Source organism: Ambystoma mexicanum, chromosome 8 (assembly GCF_040938575.1).
Source record: "Ambystoma mexicanum isolate Mex_15411 chromosome 8, UKY_AmexF1_1, whole genome shotgun sequence".
In the NCBI taxonomy this organism is placed as follows: domain Eukaryota; kingdom Metazoa; phylum Chordata; class Amphibia; order Caudata; family Ambystomatidae; genus Ambystoma; species Ambystoma mexicanum.
This window is the reverse complement of record NC_090929.1, coordinates 188,626,538-188,649,143: the sequence shown is the minus strand read 5'-3', so window position 1 is coordinate 188,649,143 and position 22,606 is coordinate 188,626,538. Positions and strand designations below refer to the sequence as shown.

The 22,606-nt window shown below is 50.3% G+C and overlaps 1 long non-coding RNA gene across 1 annotated transcript in view; it reads left to right on the top strand.

Moving 5' to 3' along the window:
• Positions 1-22,323, top strand: part of LOC138471779 (uncharacterized) — a 418,908-nt gene extending 396,585 nt beyond the window's left edge. Inside the window, exon 2 of the long non-coding RNA XR_011268507.1 lies at positions 19,005-22,323. This is a non-coding gene — a long non-coding RNA (uncharacterized lncRNA). The remainder of the gene's footprint in view (positions 1-19,004) is intronic.
• The last annotated feature ends 283 nt before the right edge of the window (positions 22,324-22,606 follow it).

The window sequence follows — 22,606 nt, the reverse complement described above, 5'->3', positions numbered from 1 at the left end:
GTGCCATAAGGGTATCCCATGGGTCTGTTCACCAAACCAAAAGAGAGCTGCACTGCCAGGAGTCCCTCATGGACTCCTGGGCAGAAAACATGACAGAACACACGGTAAAAACAGAAAAAGGACAAGGATTCAGAGGCCCTGTCCCTCAGATGCATTTCCGGCATCACACTCCTCCCCACTATTTCCACACTACTACTATTACTCCTCCCACCTTCTTCCAGGTCACACTCCTTTCACTCTCACAGCAATTTTCCACTCACTCCCTATACTCCGTCTAACACTTTCACTCAATGACCTTGCAAGCACACTCACCACTCAGTACCACTTGCTCTCACCAGCCAATATGTCACCTTTTCCACAAATCACCTCTATGCGCCAATCCACCAGCAGTCTTCCAGCTGGTCTCTTGATCTGTCATCACCTCCTCCTCTGACCTCATCCAAACAACCATTAACTCCCTGCTTCCCGTTGCCCCTCTTGTCCTCCCCCTCCTTCTCCCATTGGAGTACTGGCCCTCACCAATCGGACACTGTCTTCCCGCCCAGGAAGGTTGACATTTGTGGCAGGTTACAAATAGCCGCACCCCTTTTCCTCACACAGGGCCGTCATGGTGAAAGAAGGGCGGCTTGCGATGCAAAGCATACAAGTCCGTGTTAGGGGGCCATACTGCTGTGACACCCAAGGTAAGTGCAGGTTCGCTGAGCAATCGCTTCTCCATTACAATTCGCAGTTGGTCTAGGTAAGCTAAAGAAGTCAACGCCAATGCATTGGGGGTTCCATGTGTTAATGCTGCCGCAAAATAATCGCCATACAGTACTCGCATTACGCAGCCCCACATGACCTTCATACGAGATTGGATTATGTGTTTGTTGCCACTGAGATAGTGGGAGAGATGGTGGGTGCGGAATACAAGGCCCGGGTACTCTCCGACCATTCACCTTTGGTCATAGATTGGCAACACCAACCTCCCAGAGCGCAAATCCCGACATGGAGGCTTAGAGCTGAGGCTCTACAGGATGCAGGATTTCGTGAGGATCTGAGGGAGGCCATCGAAGAATACTTTGAAATCAACATGGGCAGTGTAAGCTCCGTGGGAACAGTCTGGGAGGTATTTAAGATGGTGGTGCGTGGGGTAGCTATATCCAAATCCAAAGGGCTCCAAGGGGGTATCGAACGGGAATTACAGGAAACAGAAAGAGAGCTAGAGGACCTGTCACAGAGCGGGGGGACCACCCGAGAGGACAGTGCCAAGATAAAGGATCTACAGATGACCTGTAGCCGAATCTGGGATAGATTGTGCAAGCTAAATTATAAGAAATATACAGAGAGGCTTCACGCTGGGGGGGATAAGTTGGGTAGGTTACTGGCATGGCTATACAAGAATGAGACCCCACGCGCGGTGATCAGAGAGGTAAGAGACGTGGAAGGCCAAATATGTAACACACAGGAAGGGGTAAACAAGGAGTTCCTCAAATATTACAAACGACTATATGAGGATCAGGAAGGGACATGAGCCAAGAAATACAGGAAACAATAGATGACATAGGTTTGCCCACCTTGGATGACCTGGAACGAGCAGAGCTAGAGGCCCCCATCACTGTGGACGAATTGGACCCAGTGATTCAACACTTGCCCACATGTAAAGCGCCCGGATCGGACGGGCTACCCAGCGAGTTTTACAAAACATACAAGCAGGAGTTACTCCAGCCGCTGCTGGCCGTGTTCAATGAAGCTTATGAGCGAGGGGAAGTGCCGGCGTCCCTCCGGGAGGCTGTGATCATCCCGCTCCTAGAACCGGGCAAGTCGGACGAGGAGTGTGGGTCTTACAGGCCCTTGTCTATGCTCAACCAGGATAGTAAGATTCTCACGGCGGCGCTGGCCAATAGACTTAAGAGAGTAATAGGCAAGTTGATACATCCAGACCGAACAGGCTACGTCCCCGGTAGAAATATAACAACAACAGGAGGCTGCACCACATCATTGATCAGACCGATGGAGACCCGGGCGAGCTAGCTATCGTGTCCTTGGACGCGGTTAAAGCCTTTGAGTCAGTGCGGTGGCTGTGGTTGCTGGCAACTCTGAAAGGATACGGGATGGGACCTGAATACATTAGGTGGGCCCAGCTGTTATATAGTTCCCCGATAGCGAGAGTGAAAACAGGAACAGTAATTTCAGATAAATGGCAACTCAGCAGAGGGACCAGACGAGGTTGTCCCTGGTCACCCATGTTATATATTCTGGCATTAGAGCCCCTGGCAATTTGCCTGAGGCAACAATACGGGGAGGTGGGGATCAGTATGACAGGAGGAATACACCTAATATCACTATACGCAGATGATATGATCCTTTACTTGCGCTACCCGGAAGAAAACCTGAAATATGTGCTGGAGGTGATGGATCGGTATGCCACCCTCTCGGGCATATCGGTGAACCCCAGAAAGTCCAGCTTGTTCCCCTTGGGCAGGTATAAGGGGATCCCATTGGAAAGGCTTCCCATTTTGCATATACCTTGGCAGACTGAGACGTTCAGATATCTGGGCGTACACATCTACCATAGTGTTGAGGCAGAGCACAAACACAATATGGAAAAAGCAGTGGATGGAATTAAAAACAGTATGGTGTTCTGGTCTAGATTACCCCTTGCTATGATGGGAAGAGCAGTGCTGCTCAAAATGGTGGTATTGCCCAGACTCATGCATTTTTTTGTGAATGTCCCGTATTTGATCCCTAGACGCTTTTTTGTGAGACTTCATGGCCTGTGCAGCACAGCTCCAGAAATAGGGTGGCCCTGTGGAAACTACAAAATGCATGTGACAGGGAGGGGGGCTAAAACCTGCCGAACTTGAATTGTACTACTTAGCGGGACAGCTGATGTATGTGGCTAGGTGGCTTACTGAGGGGACTCGGCTGAGGCTAGGCTCATACGAGGTGATACAGCCCCATACTTCCTTGGAGAGACAGTGTGGTTGCATAAAAATAAAATGGTAGGGATGGGGAGTCTTTTGGTGTTGGGCTGGGAAGTCTGGCGCAGAGCATGGAGGACTGTGGGCGACCCAGACCCGCACTCTCAGCAGGTCCCGCTGGCGGTGCTATGCGGGGAAGATTCTCAACTGTTCAAAGGGGTCCAGAGATATTGGGAACCAGTGGGCCTAGCCACCCTCGGAGATGTATGGCAGGAGGGGGAGGCACTGGAATTTCAGAGGCTGCATGAGGAGACGGGTGCATAAAGGCCAATATATTACTTACACCAGGCTCATGAAACGGGTGAGGCAGAGGTGGCCTGAGACGGCGTTAGCGGAAGAACTTGATGCCACCATAGAATCGATGTATGATGTCTCGGAGGGAGGGCACGAAATATCCTGGATATATGAGCTCCTGAGCGCAAAAGCAGGGAAGGAGCTGTTGCAACTGAGGCATGACTGGGAAGAAGAGATGGGGGAACCCATGACAGAGGGACAGTGGGATAGAGTCCAGAGATACCACAAGAAGGTATCCCGGAATGCTAGACTTCAGCAGATACAGCTGTATATCACCCACAGAGCTTATTTGACCCCTTGGAGAATAGCCAGGTTCGTAGGCTCGGCCACACAGAAATGCCCCAAGTGTGAGGAGGTAGAAGCAGGGCTGTTGCATATGTTCTGGGCTTGCCCTGAGGTGCAGAGATTCTGGGAAGAAATAAAGATGAAAATGGCCAGGGGAGGGGTGGTGCTTGATGTGGGGTCTGCCTGGGCATGCATGCTCGGGTGTTTCCCTAAACCATGTAATTCAAAACACGTCAGTAAAATGAAGGACCTGGCCTACATCCTAGCCAAGCGTAGAATAGTTATGGGTTGGAAGACGACACAGAGGCCCAGGGTGGAGATATGGTGGGCAGACCTCTTGAAATGGGCTGAAGCGGAAACCGTGGTGTGGTATGAAGCTGTCACTAGAGGAGGAAGTGGGCTCTCTTGATAGCCTGGAGGCAACTGGTGACCATAATGACAAACCCCCACCAGGTCAATCTTGAAACGGAAGACTCATATGAGTTGATAAATACTGAGAAACTCGAAAGATCCCAGGCAGATGGCATGGAGGAGACGACTCAAGTTTGTGGGGAGGGAGACGAGGGATGATATTGTATAAAAGATGTTTTGATGCGGACTATGACCGTCCGAAAGTGTTGCAATGTTTGGTGCGTGGTTTGTTAAAATAAAAATCAAAATTGTTTAAAAATAAATAAATAATCGCCATATTTTTGCAGCGTAATTCACACATGGAACATAAGAGGGACACCCCCATAACCCCTGCATCATTTTTAATGTGTGGGGGACATCCCACGACCCCTGCTCCCACATAATATCCCCCCAAAAATATTGCCTATGGCGAACCAAATGGCCATATCTACGGCAATATTTTTGTTGGGGATATTATGTAGTGATACCGCATTGGGGGGGTGTCCCTTTCAAGTAGGGGGTGTCCCTTTCAAGTAGGTGTGCGTCTCATAAACATAGGTCCCAACCTTGTGTCAGGTTGTTCACATCTCAATTCAACACCACTTGTGGTAAGTCAGAATCAGAATAGGGACGACTCTTTTGTTTTGTACTGAAAGACTTTTATTTCAGTGCCAAAACCCTGTTCTAATGCTATCACTCTGGTCCCTATGCTGAAAGAAAGAAAAGAGTGTGAAAGGGTTCATGTCAGGATGTCGTACAAAGGTAAAGCTGCCCTCCATCTAGAAACCTAACTAGCCTGATCCTAATCCTACCACTACAAAGTAACAAGAACTATAAATGAAAATACTTAAGGGAATCTGGCCCAATCGGCTGGTTTTCGACTTGCACTGCACTGACCTACCTTGATGCCAACCAATGTCTCTGGATCTGCTGCCCTTCTTACAGTTCCAGCACATCGGTTTCCATAGGGTCTCCTACGCCTGGCATAATGGAAAAGTGAATGTCTCTAGGCCTCAGGGCCTGTGGCACAGTTCTACAAAAAACAAAGTCTCTTCAAGAATCCTTAGATAGCCGGGCCACTCCTGGCTTGATTCAGAACCCCTACGGTTCCTACCAATCCCTGGAATCTCAGGTTTTACAACCCCTTGTGGGGTATCCACTCTCTCAGCCCCCCTTGGGCTCTTCGAGCTCTAAGCCACTCTCATGCTTTTTAGTCTCCGACCCCGCTGTGGGGTATTCCTATTCTCACGCTGTCTTGGGCAACCTGCAGCCTCAGCCTTTCTAAGGCCTTTCGCCTTCTCTAGCCGGCATGGGGTAAATGAATTCTCATCCCATCTCGGGCTGTATAGTGCGTCAGCCCCTCCTGGCCCTTTCGTTGTCTCATCCCAGCTTCTGGTATGTGCAGGCCGGTCTGCCCCGTTTCCCTGAATGTTCTGCGTACCTGGCGCGCTGCTGTGACATTCCTTGAGGGAGGCGGCAGGAAAGTTTCACTTCTTTCTGGTCTTCCCCGTCGATGCACATGTCTTGGTGCTTCCTGTCAGTTCCTAACAGGACTTCAGTGTTGGTTCCAGCAGGTGCCGGTCGACCATGTTCAGGGGGCTGCATCTCTTCTCGGTGCAGCAGGCCAAGCTTCTCAGCTCTTGGCCAGGATGCAGGCAGCAGCGCTCAGTATGTGTGAGACTGACTCTGCCTCAAAAGGTGGGGGCAGGCTCTCGTGTCGGTCTCATAGGGATTTTATATCTGTGTCTGCAAGGAGAAGGAACACTCCGTTGGATTTGTGATGGCAACAGTAGCAGGTCAGAAACCAAATGAGGTAAAACATTCCAACAGTGATTTGGTGCAATTCCTAAATAGCCAATGAAGGCATTGGCTTCCTGAGACAAGGGAGGGTGACACAGATCCCTGCTAAGGAACGGCCTGTCCTCTAGGTGTGGGTGGACGGGAGGGTCACGCCCAGTGGCTCCCGTTTTCCCTGTCCCCTAGGGCGTGTTAGGCATAGGGGGCTCACCTAGGAGTAAAATCAGGGTTAGGACAAAGAGGAAACGTAGTTATAGTGGGGATACTTGGAGGATAATCACAGTTGGGAAAGCTAGGAGCACAATTCACAGTGGGCAGCACCTGGAGCATTATATTGGTGACAACTAGATGCAAAACTATAGTAGGAACACTTACGAGCAATAATCACAGGGAAGACACATAGGAGCAAGGTCACAGCAGAGGTCACCTGGAGCAGAATCCAGAAGGGGACACCTAGGAGAAAGAATCACAAAGGGGACACCAGGATCAAAATTACCACGTGGACACCTGCAGCAAACCTATAGTGGAGGCACCAGAAACAAAATCAGTGTGGAAACCTAGGAGCCATAGTGGGAACATCAAGGAGCAAGAATCCCAGTGGTACACCTTGAGCATCATCGCAATACAAATACCTAGAGCAAAAACACATTGCAGACACCTGGATTAAAATTGCAGTGCGGTCGCCTATGAGCAAGATTACAGTAGGGATACTCTGCAGCGAAGTCATAGGGGGGGAACACCTATGAACAAGAATCATAGTGGTGACATCTAGAGAAAAATTACAGTGGGAACACCTTGAACAAAATCACAGTCAGACACCTACAAGCACAATTTACAGTGGAGGTACTTAAAAGAAAAACGACATCAGGAAGCCCTGGAGCTGAAGCAACATATGGACAACGAGGAGAAATAATGACAGTGGGACAGCTAGACCCAATTTGCATTGGGGACAGCTGGGTGCATACATATTCAGTGGGGGTACTCTGGAGCAAGAATCACAATGCTAGTATTTTTAGTTTGTTGATAGAATTGTATTGTTTGATTACATGTCTATGGGCCTCATTCCGAGTATGGCGGTAAGGGATAGCGGCCACCGGTAACGAGACCGGTGGCGGTGATCCCTTACCGCCATACTCCGAGTTCCCTTTGCGCCCTCGCCCTTAACGCCTGCTTTGAGCAGGTGTTAAAGTCGAGGGCACAAAGGGGCCTCCAAGCCAATAACGGTGACCGTAATGAACGGTCACCGTTATTCGCATCTTCCCCATTCCCATTGAGCCCTATGGGGGCTCATTTGGGAATGGGGAAGAGCCTTGGTGAATGGGGAATTACCGCCCCGCCAACCTTGGAATGGGGCGGTAATTCCGCCATCCACCAAGGCGCTGCCGGTCCGGGTACGGCGTCAACCAAGGCGTTAATAGCGCCATTGGTTAGCGCCGTACTCGGAATGAGGCCCCATATGTTAATAGAACCTTGATTAAGCATTGTTGTATTTTGTACCCATTGCACTTAAGTTAGTTGGGTTGCTACTGTCATCAGCTATCCCTCCAGAAGACATAGCCTCCCCTCAGCCTGTGCTACCACATAAGGCAAAGGAGTAATAGCTTTCGGCTGTGCCTGTTTCACCTTTGTGATCAGGATCACTTTGGTTTAGGAGTAGTGTAGGGCTGAGTAGGCAGTTTAGCCACTACTCATCCTTGTACTCCTGCAGAGCAGTAGTAATTTCATCACAACTGACTTGTGCATAAAGAAAAGAACAGTAAATCATACTTACTGCACTTTTTTTATAGGCTCAATAAACCTAGGGTTACATGCGTCGGAAACCTTGGCCCTCCTTCCGAGTTTGGAGGTAAGTAACGTTCTCCAGCATGGGGTCTGGCATGGATTCACATGCTCATGAATATTCCCCGTCGTCAGACTGGGAATCCTCGGTAAAGAAAAATCAGTTTCGTTTCTGATCTGTCTTTCGTAGTAGTAACCAATCTCTGATCTCTGCGTCATACTGACCACAGCCAATGACTGCCATCTCCCTAAGCCCCGCCTCTGGCAGCCATCTTCAGATTTTTACTGCACGTTCAAGTGTTGGGATCCTCGTGCTATTGCTCTCGAGCGTTAGTGCTTTTTTCACGCTTTTTCTTAGGAAAATGTTCTCTTTTTCGGTCAAAAGAGCCTCAAGCTCCACCTTTTCTTTATCTGATCAACGGGGACCCGTGTCGGATTCTTCTACGCCCCTCAAGGGTGAAGATTTCGTCGAGCCACGCTTTTGGAGGACTCCAGAAGTTTCTCAGGCCCTTCTCGAGCATGGCCCAGGAGAAGGGAAGCTCGATGCCCGGAAAGCTGTTCAGGGTCTGCCCTGGATGCCAGCTTCAGAATGTCTTTAAGGAGGACGAAAACTCCCTTTGCCTTTACTGCCTGCATGAGACAAGACGCACGTGGAGAAGGACTGTGCATTTTGCGGCAATATGTCGGAGCGGACCATGAAGGACCACCATCAGCGTCTCGCCAACTGGCTGGAAGGAAAGAGCCCGTCAGGCGAGAAGAAGAAGAAGTCTGAGCGGTCTTCTAAGACCTTTGAGGGCGCCCCGGCGACGGGGGTCCAACAGAAGGCCAAGCACCGCGAGTCCGCTGGCACCGGGAGCGCCGAACGGTGGGGCTCTACAGGGGGCCAGGCAGGGCACATCCTCCCCGGCGCCATCAACCACGAGCCAACGCTCTGGCTCGGGTAAGAGGAAGGCCGAGCACCCGGCGAAGCTCCTGGAGAGACCCCGGTCGAGCGCACCTAAGGTGGTGAAAGCCTTGATCCATCCGGCCAAGGACTCTATCGAGACAGTCGCGGCGGCCCTGGCTCAGCCTGTGGAGGCTACACCAGTGGTGGCGACCTCGGGGCCCAGAATCTCTCTGCCACCGCGGAGGGAGTCCTCTTTCATGCCCATCCACAGGACCCCCGTGAAACCTCCGACGGAGAAGAAAAAGGGGGGGCACGAGGTCATCGTGGATTCGGCCTCAACCTCTGAGGAGGAGCTGATCGAAGTCTTAGGCCACGGCACTGGAGTGGAAGAAGAGCATCCTGTCGGGAGGGATCCCGACGTGGGAGACGACGAGAACGTCGAGGGTGCCGACGGGGCTCCTGATCGCCCGTCGGAACCCCCTCAACCAGTGCCGCAAGACAACTCGGCGGCCATTTTGTTGGCTATACAGTCCTTATGCTCGGAGATAAGGACAAGACTTCCGTTACCACCAACGGAGGAACCGCTCCCGACGGGGGACCCGGAGCCAGGCCCTTCTGGGAGCCCTCCTCTTAAGAGAAGAAGGATTCATCCTCCACCTCCTTTTCAACCATCGCGCCCTGCTCAGCCCTCCTCCCCGTCCATGACACGTGGGGATGATACGGGGACTGACACGGCCGCGACGGGTACAGACGACGAGGTTTACGATGAGGATCTCCCGTCGTCACCTCCCACCTGGGCTTCCCCGCCCGCCGAGATTGGATCGTTTCACGCCATGATCGCCAGGGCATCCGAGCTTTTCCAGCTCTGCCCAGAAGAGAAGAAGAAGGAAGGTTTCCTTTATCAACGGCGCGAGACCAAGAGGAAGACGGTCCTCGCTGTACCTCTACTGGACGATATCTGGGATGAGGGTCTCTCCCTCCTCAAAAACCCATCCACAACGCTGGCTAGAAGGGATCGGTACGAGAAGAAGTACCGGGTCCCAGACGCGGCCCCCTTGTGCCTTCGGGCACAGCCGACACCGGACTCGGTCGTCTCCGCGGCGGCCAGGAAGAAAGCGGGGGGGCGCGGCCTCTACGTCAACCTCCCCGACGGACGGCGAGGGAAAGAAATTGGACACAATGGGACGCAGAGTCATCTCATCGGCAGCGACGACGATTAAGGCTGCCAACGCCTTGGCTATCGTAGCCCGCTATGACAGGGAGTTGTGGTACAAACTCGCCCCCCTGCTGGACTTCCTACCAGACGACAAGAGGGCGGAGGCCCTAGAGATCTTGCAGGAAGGAGAAGTGGCGTCGGACCACGCCATTACGATAGCGACGGACATCGCTGACACTGGATTTCGCCAGTTGGGCAACGGCGTGTGCCTTAGGCGGCGTGGATGGCTCAAGGCTACTGACTTCCGTCAGGACGTGCAGACCAGAGTCTTGGACATGCCGTTTGACGGGAGCAACCTGTTTGGGAAAACAGTGGACGATTCCCTACAAGCCATCAAGGCGGACACGGAGACGGCCCGGGCTCTTGGTGTTCTCCAGCAACGACGGCCGCTCTTTCGGAGCGGCGGAGGCAAACAGGGTGCCTTCAAATGTTCCAGCGGCGGATTTTCCACCTATCGTCAAGCGGCCCGTTCGTCGTCACAGGAAGCCTACAGGGGACGAGGCAAGTCGGGCGGACCCCGCCGTCGTCGCCAAGGAAGACAAGGCGGCAAAGCCTCATCGAAGCAGGACTGAACCCGCCGTGGGGTCGGGCCCCCACCGAAGCACCCCGGTGGGAGGCCGGCTGGCGAGTTTCGTCAGCATGTGGGAGTCCATCTCCACCGACCGTTGGGTGCTGGACGCCCTGGCTCAGGGTCACGCGCTCGAGTTTCTAAAGAGGTGCCCGCGCGTCCCCCCTGTGGCCAGGAAGGAACATCACGTCCCTCAACTTCTCTTGGAGGTAAGGGCGATGCTCAGGAAGGGCGCCATCAAGCTCGTCCCAAAGAGGCTTCGGGGCTCCGGAGTTTACTCAAGATACTTCCTCGTGAAGAAGAAGACGGGAGGATGGCGTCCCATCCTGGACCTACGACGACTGAACAAATTCATCAAGGCACAGAAGTTCCGGATGGTCACCCTCCAACACGTCCTGGGTCAACTGGAGGAGGGCGATTTCCTGTCGTCGTTGGATTTGGAGGGTGCCTACTTCCATATCCCCATCCTAAAGGGACACCGAAAGTTTCTCAGATTCGTGGTCCAAGGGCATCACTACCAGTTCAGAGCCCTTCCCTTCGGATTGAGGTCGGCACCCAGGCTGTTCACCAAGTGCCTCGCACCGGTGGCGGCGCGGCTGCGTCTAGAGGGGATCCACGTCTACCCCTACCTGGACGACTTGCTCATCCGAGCAAAGACGAAGGAGCTCGCCGTGGAGCACACGGCAAGGACCGTCCAACTACTCACGGACCTGGGATTCTCCATAAACTACGCCAAGTCCCACCTGGTGCCCGCGCAAGACGCACTGTTTCTGAGAGCGAAGCTCGACACAGTGTCGCTTCTGGCCTCTCCGTCGGAGGAAAGGACGAGGGCCATCTTGGGCAAGGTGCAGCGGATGCTGGTTGCGGACGCGGCCAGGGTGAGGTCCATCAAGTCCCTCCTCGGAATGATGTCTTCTTGCATTTATCTCATCCGCCTGTGCAGGCTCCGGATGCGCCCGTTGCAGGAGTTCCTGGACACGCGCTGGATCCAGACGACGGGCAGCTTCGAGGAGAGTATCACACTCGACGAGAGTTTCCGACGAGCGATCCGGTGCTAGGGCACCCGCGCGCATCTGACGGCGGGCATGGACTTCCAGACCCCGGGCCACCAGAAGACAGTGTTTTGGGCCCTCAGGTCCTTTCTTCCGTCCCTCAAGGGCAAGGTGGTGAGGATCTTCACCGACAACACCACCACCATGTTCTACATCAGGAAGCAGGGTGGTACCAGATCCCCAGCCCTGTCCAAGGAGGCACAGGATCTGTGGCATTGGGCGGTCGCCCAAGGGATGTTTCTGGTGCCATTTCATCTGGCAGGAATAAAAAACACCATCGCCGACTCGCTCAGCAGAGAGCTGCGCTCGTGCCACGAGTGGGAACTACGCCTCTTCCGACGGTGGGGCACACCCCAGATCGACCTGTTCGCGACGGCGACGAACTCCAAGTGCCGGAGGTTCGCCGGCAGGTTTCCCCAGCCGAGGAGCATGGGCAATGCTTTCTCATTCCCCTGGGAGGGCCTGTTCCTATATGCATTCCCTCCATTGCCGCTGCTGATCCGGCTCATCAACCAGCTCAAGAGGTCACGGTGCAGGATGATCCTCGTCAAACCTGCGTGGCCGAGGCAGATATGGTTCCCGAACCTTCTGGACTTGTCAGCGTCCCCGTCAATCAAACTGCCAGTGGACGCGGATCTTCTCTCCAGGGAAGGAGGCGCCATCCTCCATCACGACCTGAAGTCGCTGAACTTGCAGGCCTGGCTCCTGGAGGTTACGACATACCGGCCGACTGCAGAGAGGTTCTTGCAAGGGCGTCCTCAACTCTTAAATGCTACGGACACAAATGGAAGAGGTTCTATGTCTGGTGCAACGCAAAGAAGATTAACCTTCTACGGATTACGGCTCCCCAAGTACTGCCGTACCTGCTGACGCTGGACTGGCGCACGCTTCCATCAAGATTCATCTTGCTGCGATCTCCCGATACACCAGAACCATGGCACGGTCGTCTTTGTGGTCTCATCGTCTGGTGAAAGAATTCATGAACGGGCTGTTCAGATCGTTCCCGCCGGTGAAGGCCCCGGCGTGGGAGCTCAACGTGGTGCTGACCAAGCTCATGGGACCTCCGTTCGAGCCTCTGCACTCGGCTCCGTTGAAGTTCTTGTCATGGAAAACAGCGTTTCTTGTGGCCATCACCTCCGCACGACGGGTGGGAGATCCAGGCCCTTTCCTGCAAGCCCCCGTACTTGACCTTTCATGACACGAGGGTAGTGCTCAGGACGCACCCCTCCTTCATGCCCAAGGTGCCGTCGGACTTCCACCTCAATGAACCCTTGGTGTTGCCTGTTTTCTTCCAGTCGCCTTCGTCGCCGGCTGAAAGGACTTTGCACTCGCTGGATGTGGCTAGAGCGCTGAAGTTCTACATGGACCGCACAAAGTGTTTTCGGAAGACGTCACAACTTTTTGTGAACTTTGGACCTGTCAATCAGGGGAAGGCTCTCTTGAAGGCTTCCATTTCCAGATGACTCTCCAGCTGTATCATGTACTGCCATCGGTTGGCAAACCGACCGCTGCCTGGGCGTCCGAGAGCCCATTCCACCAGAGCGATCGCAGCTACCACGGCATTCCTATCTGGTGTGCCCTTGCTGGACATCTGCAGGGTTGCTACATGGAGGTCGACGCACACCTTCACGAAATTCTACTGCGTCGATCGGGATTCCAGGGTGGAGTCCAGGGTCGGCCAAGCAGTGCTGCGCAACCTGTTCGCCTAAGGTGAGCCTGGTGAGGAGGTAAGAATTGCTTAATGTTGAGTTTTGATGTAATGCTTAATGTTGAGCCTTTGCCACCTCCCGTGGTTGTGCATGTGTGTACTGCTATGTATTCTTTTATTCATGAGCATGTGAATCCATGCCAGACCCCACGCTGGCGAAGGAACAAGTTACTTACCTGTAACTGTTGTTCTCCAGCATGGGTCCGACATGGATTCACATGCGAACCCTCCCACCTACCCCTCTGCCTCTTCACGTGCTACCAAATCTGAAGATGGCTGCCAGAGGCGGGGCTTAGGGAGATGGCAGTCATTGGCTTAGGGAGATGGCAGTCATTGGCTGTGGTTAGTATGACGCAGAGATCAGTGATTGGTTACTACTACGAAAGACAGATCAGAAACGAAACTGATACTGATTTTTCTTTACCAAGGATTCCCAGCCTGACGACGGGGAATATTCATGAGCATGTGAATCCATGCCAGACCCATGCTGGAGAACAACAGTTACAGGTAAATAACTTGTTCCTTCCTTACCAGTATGGCGTAAATAGCGTGTCCGGGCTGTCACCAGTCCGCTAATAGAGGACTATTACGACTTCACGGGCACGAGCTTTACGCCATGCCGGTAAGGTATTTTGCACCATGCCGTTAAAGGCACCCAAAATGCCCTTAGCGGCATCAAGCATAGCACAGGTAACACTACCGACATTGTTCAAAGCGGCATTTGCGGTGACCGTAAATAGGGGCGCCGTTATTAGCTGTCACCGCAATTTACGGTCACCGCTAATACGCGGAACCGGAAGTAGCGTCATCGCACAGGAACGGGAAGGAGCACGGCGGCCATCTTTAAAAACACAATCCATTGCCTTCCTCACCACACAGGACCCTGGGACTCTGATGATTTTTGCAAAACATCCACCTCCAACACCACTATGCCTAAGGCCCTGAAGAAGGGAGCTGCCCGCCTGTGCAAAGAACGGTTCAATGAGGATGAGCTGCAGATGCTGGTGGACACACTGCAGGACATGCTGCCATTGTGTTCTCTAACAACATGGAGAGAGGCAGTGCTAAAGAATTAAGAGATCTGGGCACTTGTTGGCCAGAAGGTCAGTGCTGTGGGGAACACACCACACACAATTAAAGACTGCTGCAAGCGCTGGGACGACCTGCGACTAAGGGTGCGAAACATCCTCTCTGTGAACCGCAGCCAGGCCATGGAAACAGGAGGAGGTCCCAGTTCCCCGATCAAACTTACCCCATGGGAGGACATCTGCACCAGCATGATAGGGATGGAAGGCATTGAAGGTGTTGGCGAGATGGGGTGTGGCGCCACAACATCGGGCGATGGAGTTGAGTGTCCAAAGTAAACATTGCAATGCCAATTCTGATGAAAGTCAGCCAATGTGTCAGTTCATAGAGCCAAGCCATGGTCGCCCACACACAAACACTCCCACCAAAGTAGGCTGATGCATTACATACACATGCAGATGCCCGATGCAAGGCAATATTGTAAATGACACATACCACACAAAGTTGGAAATGCCACGAGTCACACAGCGTGCATGGCCAAAATACTATGCATGTCAGATAACACTACTCCTGGGCAACATGAGTGATGCAGACGTATGCCTGCATTAACCACCCATGTATCAAAGAACATGCCCATCCTAACACAAATGCCTATTACCCCAAATTGTGTGGATGAGCAATTGTCCTAATGTATGTATGATGCCTATCAAAACATCACTCATGTCGTCCCTCTCTTCGACCCCCACAGGCACTGACCATGAAAGCGATGGGCAGGACGCAACACCTGCACAGGCCATACCCCGAAAGAGGTCCCAGGATGACAGCAACCGGCCTTCAACCTCGAGGGGACAACCCAGGGGGTGCCGTGTACCAACATCCAAGTCACCCCAGGTACCCATTGCACCGGTGCCAACAAGGCCCGTGGAGGGCGAAGCACCACCTCCACCCATTGGTCAGCCTGATGATGCATGCGAGGCACAACAATCGGAGGAGTCGAGTTTGGCTGGGGAGGTTGCAGCCACGGCACCCCTGACTGGAGGACACACAGGAGGACATCTGGATCCCCATGGAGGACGATGTTTTGGATGTGGTCCATACCCCAACTCCACCAGCATTCCCCCCAAGTATCGTCGCTCGATACAGAGCAGGCCACCACCCCGGAGCAGTCTGGTCATGAGCAGACAGAGGGAAACTTCAGTCCAATTTCCAGGGCTAGGGAGGCTGAGCAGGCTGGACAGGACAGCCATGTGCCGACTACCTACACAGGTGCACCCGCAGGGCCGCAGCGGTCTGACCTGCTAACTGCCCTTGCGCGCGAGTTTGTTCAGGACAACAGGCTGGCCAGAGAGAAGTGGCGTCAGGACTTAGCCGCACTAGGCAGGTCCATCACGGACAACACTGCCTCCATGGTTAGATCATTCTCTGACAACACCAGCCGCCTCTGCAAGAAGGTCTCAGCCCTCCGGTAGGTGTTAGGCCGCATAGCGGATGCCGTGGAGGCAGGGCATCCCGCTACACAACCACAGCAGGCGGCCACACCGTCTTCCTCCAGTTCTACGCAAACGAGCCCGCTCCGCAGGTCGGCCCGTACCCTGTGCCAGCAAGACATGCTGTCCCCTGGACCAGGGAGTTCCGATTAATTGTCAGGGCAGCCTCATGTAGGCTTCGTAAACTCAATGGGACTTGTGTCGGGGAGTTGTGGGGGTAAGGGGGAGGGTGTGTGTGAGAGTTGTGGGGGGTGGGGGGGGAAGGGGGAGGGTGTGTGGGGGGGTAGGGGGAGGGGGTGAGGGTGGTGGAGGGTTTTTGCACTTACGTTTACATTGTTATATTTAATACACCCGTTGTGTGAAAAACAAGACCTGAGTGGACATTCATCATTACGCATGTGTCATTTATTCATTTACAGTGCATAGTGTAAATGTACCCCCACACCCAGTGCCCTCTCTCCAACCATCATGTCACCCTCTGCTGCCATGTGTGTCAGAAATATTGTGCAATCACTGACTGGCGCACAACTCCTGTGCATCGGCACCGCGATGATGTCCAGCCACATCTTCTTCCCCTTCACCATCACCAGGTGGTAGCAGTTCAATGTCAGGGGGTGGGGCACGTTCCGACGGATGCACATAGTGTGCAGCATGACATATGCCATGATGATCTTGGCCACCTTCTCATGCCTATAGAGGAGTACCCCACCCGACCGGCTAAGCAAATCGTGCCTTCAAAAGGCCAAAGGTCTGCTCGATGACCACACGGGTACGGGTATGGGAACGATTGTAGTCCTCCTCGTGCCTGTTCTGTGGGTTTCGGACAGGGGTGAGGAGCCACATCTTCAAGGGATAGCCACTATCACCTGCATGATAGGCAATTAAAGGTAAATGTTAGGCGATTCAAGTTGGACAGCTGTACTAGTCACACATGCCTGCAGGTTATCGTTGCCCACATGTCCCTGGATACATTGACGCCATTTTCAGTCCCTCAATGTGTCTTGTGCCATGGACTAATGGTGTGGGTTGCATCTTCAAGATGATACATGGTGTGCACTGACGTCTTGTTGCACATGCATCGTGTATGCATACAGCTGTGTTAGTGTCAAATTAGTGAGGTGTTGTGTTCTGTGAGATTTACTTAGAGGGAGCGTTGGCAGTAGTCTGTGCAATATTGGCCAATCAGCACTGATCATTCCCATGGTGACATGCAGCACTCCTGTGAGTGTGCCGGCCCTGTGCCAGACAGTGGATTCCCTAGTAGGTTCACTTTGATGCACTCACAGGGATGCTTGTCATGTGTGGTGATATGCTGGAGACAGCAACATAGTGCATATGCACTGCATGGTGCAGGATGGCATTACGGAGGGTGAGGGCCGCTGATGAGTGGTGCACGTGTTGTGGGATGTGGTGTGGTTTCCTGTTAGTCATGTAGTGATAGGTGTCGACCTTACTTCATTCATATGGGATTTGGGTGTCATGTACAGTTTGTGATGGTTTGGGGCAAAGTGTTCGGTGATGTGCACATCGTGCAGTCACATCAACATTGGCAGCATGGTGGTGTGTGCATCTCTCCCCCCATTTCAATGCCATGTGCCAGTCCTGCAATTTACCAAGCAGCCAGGCACGTCGTCCAGCATGTCGCTCCATGAAGCATGGTAGTGTGGAGTTCCGCAGGACCATAGAGTCATGAGTTGATCCGGGATATCGGGCACAACAATGTGTGATGATCTTGCTGGCGTTGCATACCATCTGCACATTGATGGAGTGGTATTGCTTGCGGTTGCGGTACACCACCTCCATGGCATGCGGGACCACCAACTCCACGTGGGTGCTGTCGAGGGCACCTACACAATTTGGCATGCCTGCCAGTGCATGGAAGGCAACTTTTGTATCAAATATCTCCTAGGGAGTCCGTGGTAGGGATATGTAGTCCCTTGTGTGCTTGAGGAGGGCATCCAGCACTTGGTTCAGAATCCGGGAAAAAAAGGGTTGTGAAATGCCATGCATGTGCCCCACTGTGTGCTGGTAGGTGCCTGTGGCAAGGAAGTGGAGCACAGACACTACCGTCAGTAGAGGGGGGATGGCGGTGCGTATTTCAATGAGGCTCACTATGTCGTCGTGTATCAGGTCCACTATGGTGGTGAGGGTGTCCCGGTCCAGAAGGTACAGGGTGTGGATCTGCTCAGGGGTTAGGTTGAAAGGACTGGCTCTGATGTGAGGGTTTGGGGCCTGCCAGCGTGGTAACGGTGGCTGCACTGGTGGGGCATGCTGGGCCTGTCTCACCCTCCTTCTCCTCCTTCGTCTTCTCTGTGGTGCCGGCTGTTGTTGTTGATGTTGTGGCAATGCAAGCATGTCCTCCAGCTCCAGTAATGCTACTACTATTGGAATCATCTTGGTGTGGGAGAGGGTGTGGTGTGTGGGTGTGCTCCTTTTGTACTGGGCCTGACTCCATTGCCTCCACCTGTGCTGATTGTGTGCACCTGTGGCAGTTGGGAACACTGCTCAGGGTATTTTACGTTAGGTCGGCGATGCCAGTATTTACAGCATGCCGGTAACCACTTTTTCCGCCTTCATGAGGCCGTTATTTGCATGTCCGCTTCACTTGTGATCTATTCCAGTTTACGGCATGCCGCTATTGCCAGCATGGTGGGTGGCGTGCCCGCGCCCAGACTGCTATTAACAGCACTGTACTTTACGATGCCTATAATAGCGGTCAGGCTGGTCAGAATAGCCCGTAGCGGTAATCGATGCCGGTATTCCTTTACCGGCATCGTTCCCTTAGCACTAACCTCGGAATGACCCCCCTTGTCTTTTATGATTCGTAGCATCAGCCCTACAGATAAGGGGTGTATCGGCCACTTTTACTCCCTAAAATAAACAAATACTGTGAACAAATAAAAATAGGGGGCAAAAATACTCCCAAAAAAAAATTGGAAACAGACACATATGAGCTTATACCCCTGCTTGCACTCCCGCAGCTCCTTGGATATGTTTGGACAAGCAGTGCAGATAGCAAAAACTGCTATCATGACAGCGTGATCGGAAGAAGTAAACATGCATCTTTTAATCTCTATGCATAACTAGGTGCAAAGAAATAATTATTACAGAAACATTTCCGTTTCCCAGTTAAAACATATATTTGTACTTGCTTATAAAATACTCCCATTGTGAACTGGTCTTAAATGTTTACTCCCTAAAAAATCATTTTAGTGCCAACTTAAAAAAAAATAGGGAGTAAAATACTCCCACTCCAAAATCTTATCTGTACCACTGCATAGCGTCACTGCCAATTATCTGATGTTTTTGCTTGCCAATGTATTCAGTCATATTGACATGAGGATATTTCGTCAGCTTTGTAATTGCTCAGAACAAGGGCTTTGTTGCGTGTCACAATTGAATGGTTTTGACCAGATTGTACTAAATGTTGCTTTAAACATTTCCTTTGTCAAATACCTATTTATGTTCAGTAAAATAAGAAAGGAATGCAAAATTCATCACAACGATTCATATATGTGTGTTTGACAAAAGTCTTATTTTACTTTTATTTTAGAAAAGAACAGGGAAGAAGAAGTGGAACATCGTCTTGAAGTCCTAAACGTAACAGAGCCAAGGTTGTTGCTTAAGAAAAGAGAATTTTATAGATTATTTGTTAAAATACTCAATAAACTTTATTTTGTCATGTTAATGCAGTGAAATTTATTTAGTACACTCAAAAACAGTCATAATGTCTCTTCAGTCTATATAGGATTTCCCTTGAAAAATATAGATTCAGTCTTTTCAAAGCATTTTTTTCATTTCTAGTTCTTCAAAAAAGCGTGCATTCCTTGTATTGTTCTCCCAAACTCTCTCTCTGCACAACTATGATGTCAATATACCAGACACAATAATTTGTTTCTGGTTCATGGGAAACTATCCGACTAATTAACATTATTGACTGAGAGATACATATGAATGTGCCTAAATTTAGCAGTGCATTACTCACTCAATGACAGATCATCATAGTTTCATGGATTCACATTATTAAAGCGTTCTTGGTACTGTCCTTCATTATCAATTATCACAAACAACAAGACAACAAGTGAAAGATGATAGTCTTAGGCCATGCTGCATCAACATACTTTAGGCTCCAAGGGGTGTCCCTGTTTTGAAAGAAAGAAAAAACACTCAGATCAAAAATGATGTATTTAAGTCTTTGTTGGACAAATCCTGCTAACACGAGTGTCTAACAGACTCCGAGAAAAATGGTAAAAACAATAATATTGTTAGTCAGTGCCAACACATTAGCAAGCAATACAAAACAAACTAGTGGGTACAAAGGCTTCACTGTTAATTAACATTACAGCACAATTTTCCTAGCTGATATTTAAGTTATTTAAGTGAAGGAATTGCTAACATGTGCACTGTTTAAAATTTAGGATGGTTCAGTTGTTGTAGACAGTTGACAGCATGATATGGCATCGCTGGAGAAGGAGAGAGACAGAGAGTGTGACGGGGCAGGAAGTTGAGGGGGTGGAGGTTGGGGGTTTGGGCATCTTTCTAATTGTTGGAGGTGGAGGTAGAAACGTGTCAGCACCTATGTGTAGGCATTGGCGTCATTCACATGAAACTCTTTGTAATGTATATTTTGCAAAAGGTTATGTAAATATCAGAACTCATGCGTTCTATCTTTTCTCAATTCATAGCCTCAATGACTACAGCCGACTGATTAAGCAGAATAATTACTTTTCACATATACATGAGGGCATACAGCATAGTCCCCAAAAGTTGAATCATGCAGCAAAGCGAATAACCTAAATTAAACCTAATGCAAAATGACAGGTGTCTGCAACTTTTGTCTCTCCTGAAGATTTGGACTACAGCTCCTATCAGCCCTAGCCAGCATTGTCAATGGGTAGAGATTATAGGAGTTATACTGCACATCTACAGAACAACAGTTTTCAGACCTCTGTTCAGGTGGTTTTATCGCCTGACCAATACTACTTGAACTGCAGGTGAACCTGTCGCCCCTTTGCTACCTAAATGTTTGAGTCCAAAAAGCAGAGTCAGCCCACACAAGGCCCTTTCACTGGAGCAAGAAGCCTCGAGAGAAAACTAAATACAGAGAAGAGTGGGGAATGCTAGACCAAAACTGATTACCCTTTCAGCATCCCTGTGAACTTTTGCGTGAATCTAAATGGCCACTAGCTATTTAAAAGACTCAAGTTAAGAGATGGAGGAACTTTATTGTCCGGTAACCAATCTGGAGGCCTGTAACTGCCAGAAACCACAGAGGCCCAATCAGAGAGGGAATAAACAGCGCAAAGTGAGATTAGGCTATAATAGGGGGATAAGAGCGCTGGCAAGAGAGAGAAAACAGTGGAAAGAGAAAGCAGCAAAGCAGCAGGGAGAGTCAGAGAGCAGAAAGAGAGACGAAGCAAAGAACCAAGAATCGAGCCTGCTTTAAAGGCGGGAGGAGGCTAGGAGATCAGCTCTAGGACCAGTGCTCACATCTGCTAGGGACACAGGGCTTTCAAAACTGGAGAATTGGGAGAATGATGAGCTCACCAACCACATTGTATTAAAGTTTGGAAAAATTCAATATCAATCTGAAATGCTACCAAATAAATCAAAGGTAATATTTCCTCGCCAGTAATTAAAACTACACCGTGTAAATCTAATGTGTGGATGAGAAGCATCTAAGAAGGTAAATAACCAGCAATTAGTTGATGTCCATATATCAAGTTACTTCTGCCATTCCACGCACTCATTACGCTCACATCTCAAATTTCACTACACAGTGGCTTAACATGGATATAGAAGAAATATGGTTAGTTTTTTAAACCCTGGTTTCTTGTTATGGTGGCGACTACCTGTGTAGTAATACATTTACTGTTATTGAATACAGAATGTGATGACGTCCGTACGTTTATGTGATGCAGAGCATCACATGATATAGGTGGCGGCCATTGTTAGCCAGTACGCCGATCCAACAAATCCCACAGGCTATGCAGGAGTTTAAGTACCCACTTTGTGGTGAGTTCTTGATGCATTAGTATGTTTGGGAAAATAAGGTTAAGGTATTAGACCCCTGTAAGAGTGAATTACTTATAATCTTCCTCAATCTCATTGACAGACCCTAGATGACTCACCACATCCACGATAGAAGGTATAACACACACCAAGATGAGTAGGGTAAGCAACAATGTTGTACTAACATTTGTGGTACCAGTATGAGAATACTAGATCTTTGGGGAACTTTTCTCCAATGTAGTCTTATGAGACCTTTGTGTGATTGATTACACATGTAGCACTGGCTATTGTATGAACATGCACACAGATGGTGCTAATAATATAAATTATGTCAAGCGGAAACGAGTGATTCCATGGAAACATATCCAGGTACTCCCTTTACCTTAGAAGTGTTGGGGTTGCGATGTCATTTTTGATAAAATTGGAGTCAAATATAGAATTCAAATTATGATCTCTCTCTCCATTGTGTTTTTAAGGTCTCATTCAAGATAACAAATGAAATATAATTGTTATACAGCATGATTGTCGTCGTTGTTTGAACCACACCTGGCTAATAATTCTTTGGGACAATATCACTTTGAAATTGTATCTGGGAATTGTAATATCCCTGAGGAATGTCTTGCCTTTGGAACTATTGAGGAACAAAACATGTTGGGTGTTTTTGTATAGAAAAAGGGGTGACTAATCACCTGTGATTATCTTTCCCAAATAATGTTACTCCTAATGTTAATTCTTGCACTGTTTGTCCTTGTATGTTCATTTAATGTATGTTTTAAATCATGCATGGAGTGTTATCATGCTATTTTCTAACCAGTCCTTGTTGAAATGAATAAAAAAGTTGTTTCGATACTTGTCTATAATATGAAAGAATCGTTATGATTTTTAATTGTGACCACCAATGAAGTGAGTTCTGTGACCACCAATTAAGATAGTTCTACTTAAGTAAAGCTGTATGGGCTCTATCACATCCTTGGTGGTATTCCAGGGGTAATTGCGCCAGGATACCACCAACACATAGCATTACCGCCACTTGGTCTGGTGCAATTCGTGCCAGATCCCAAGTAGGGTAAGGCTGTAAATCCCCATTGGACTCTATGGGGATTTTCGGCACTATTACTGCCGGCGGTAATAGCGGCGAAAACT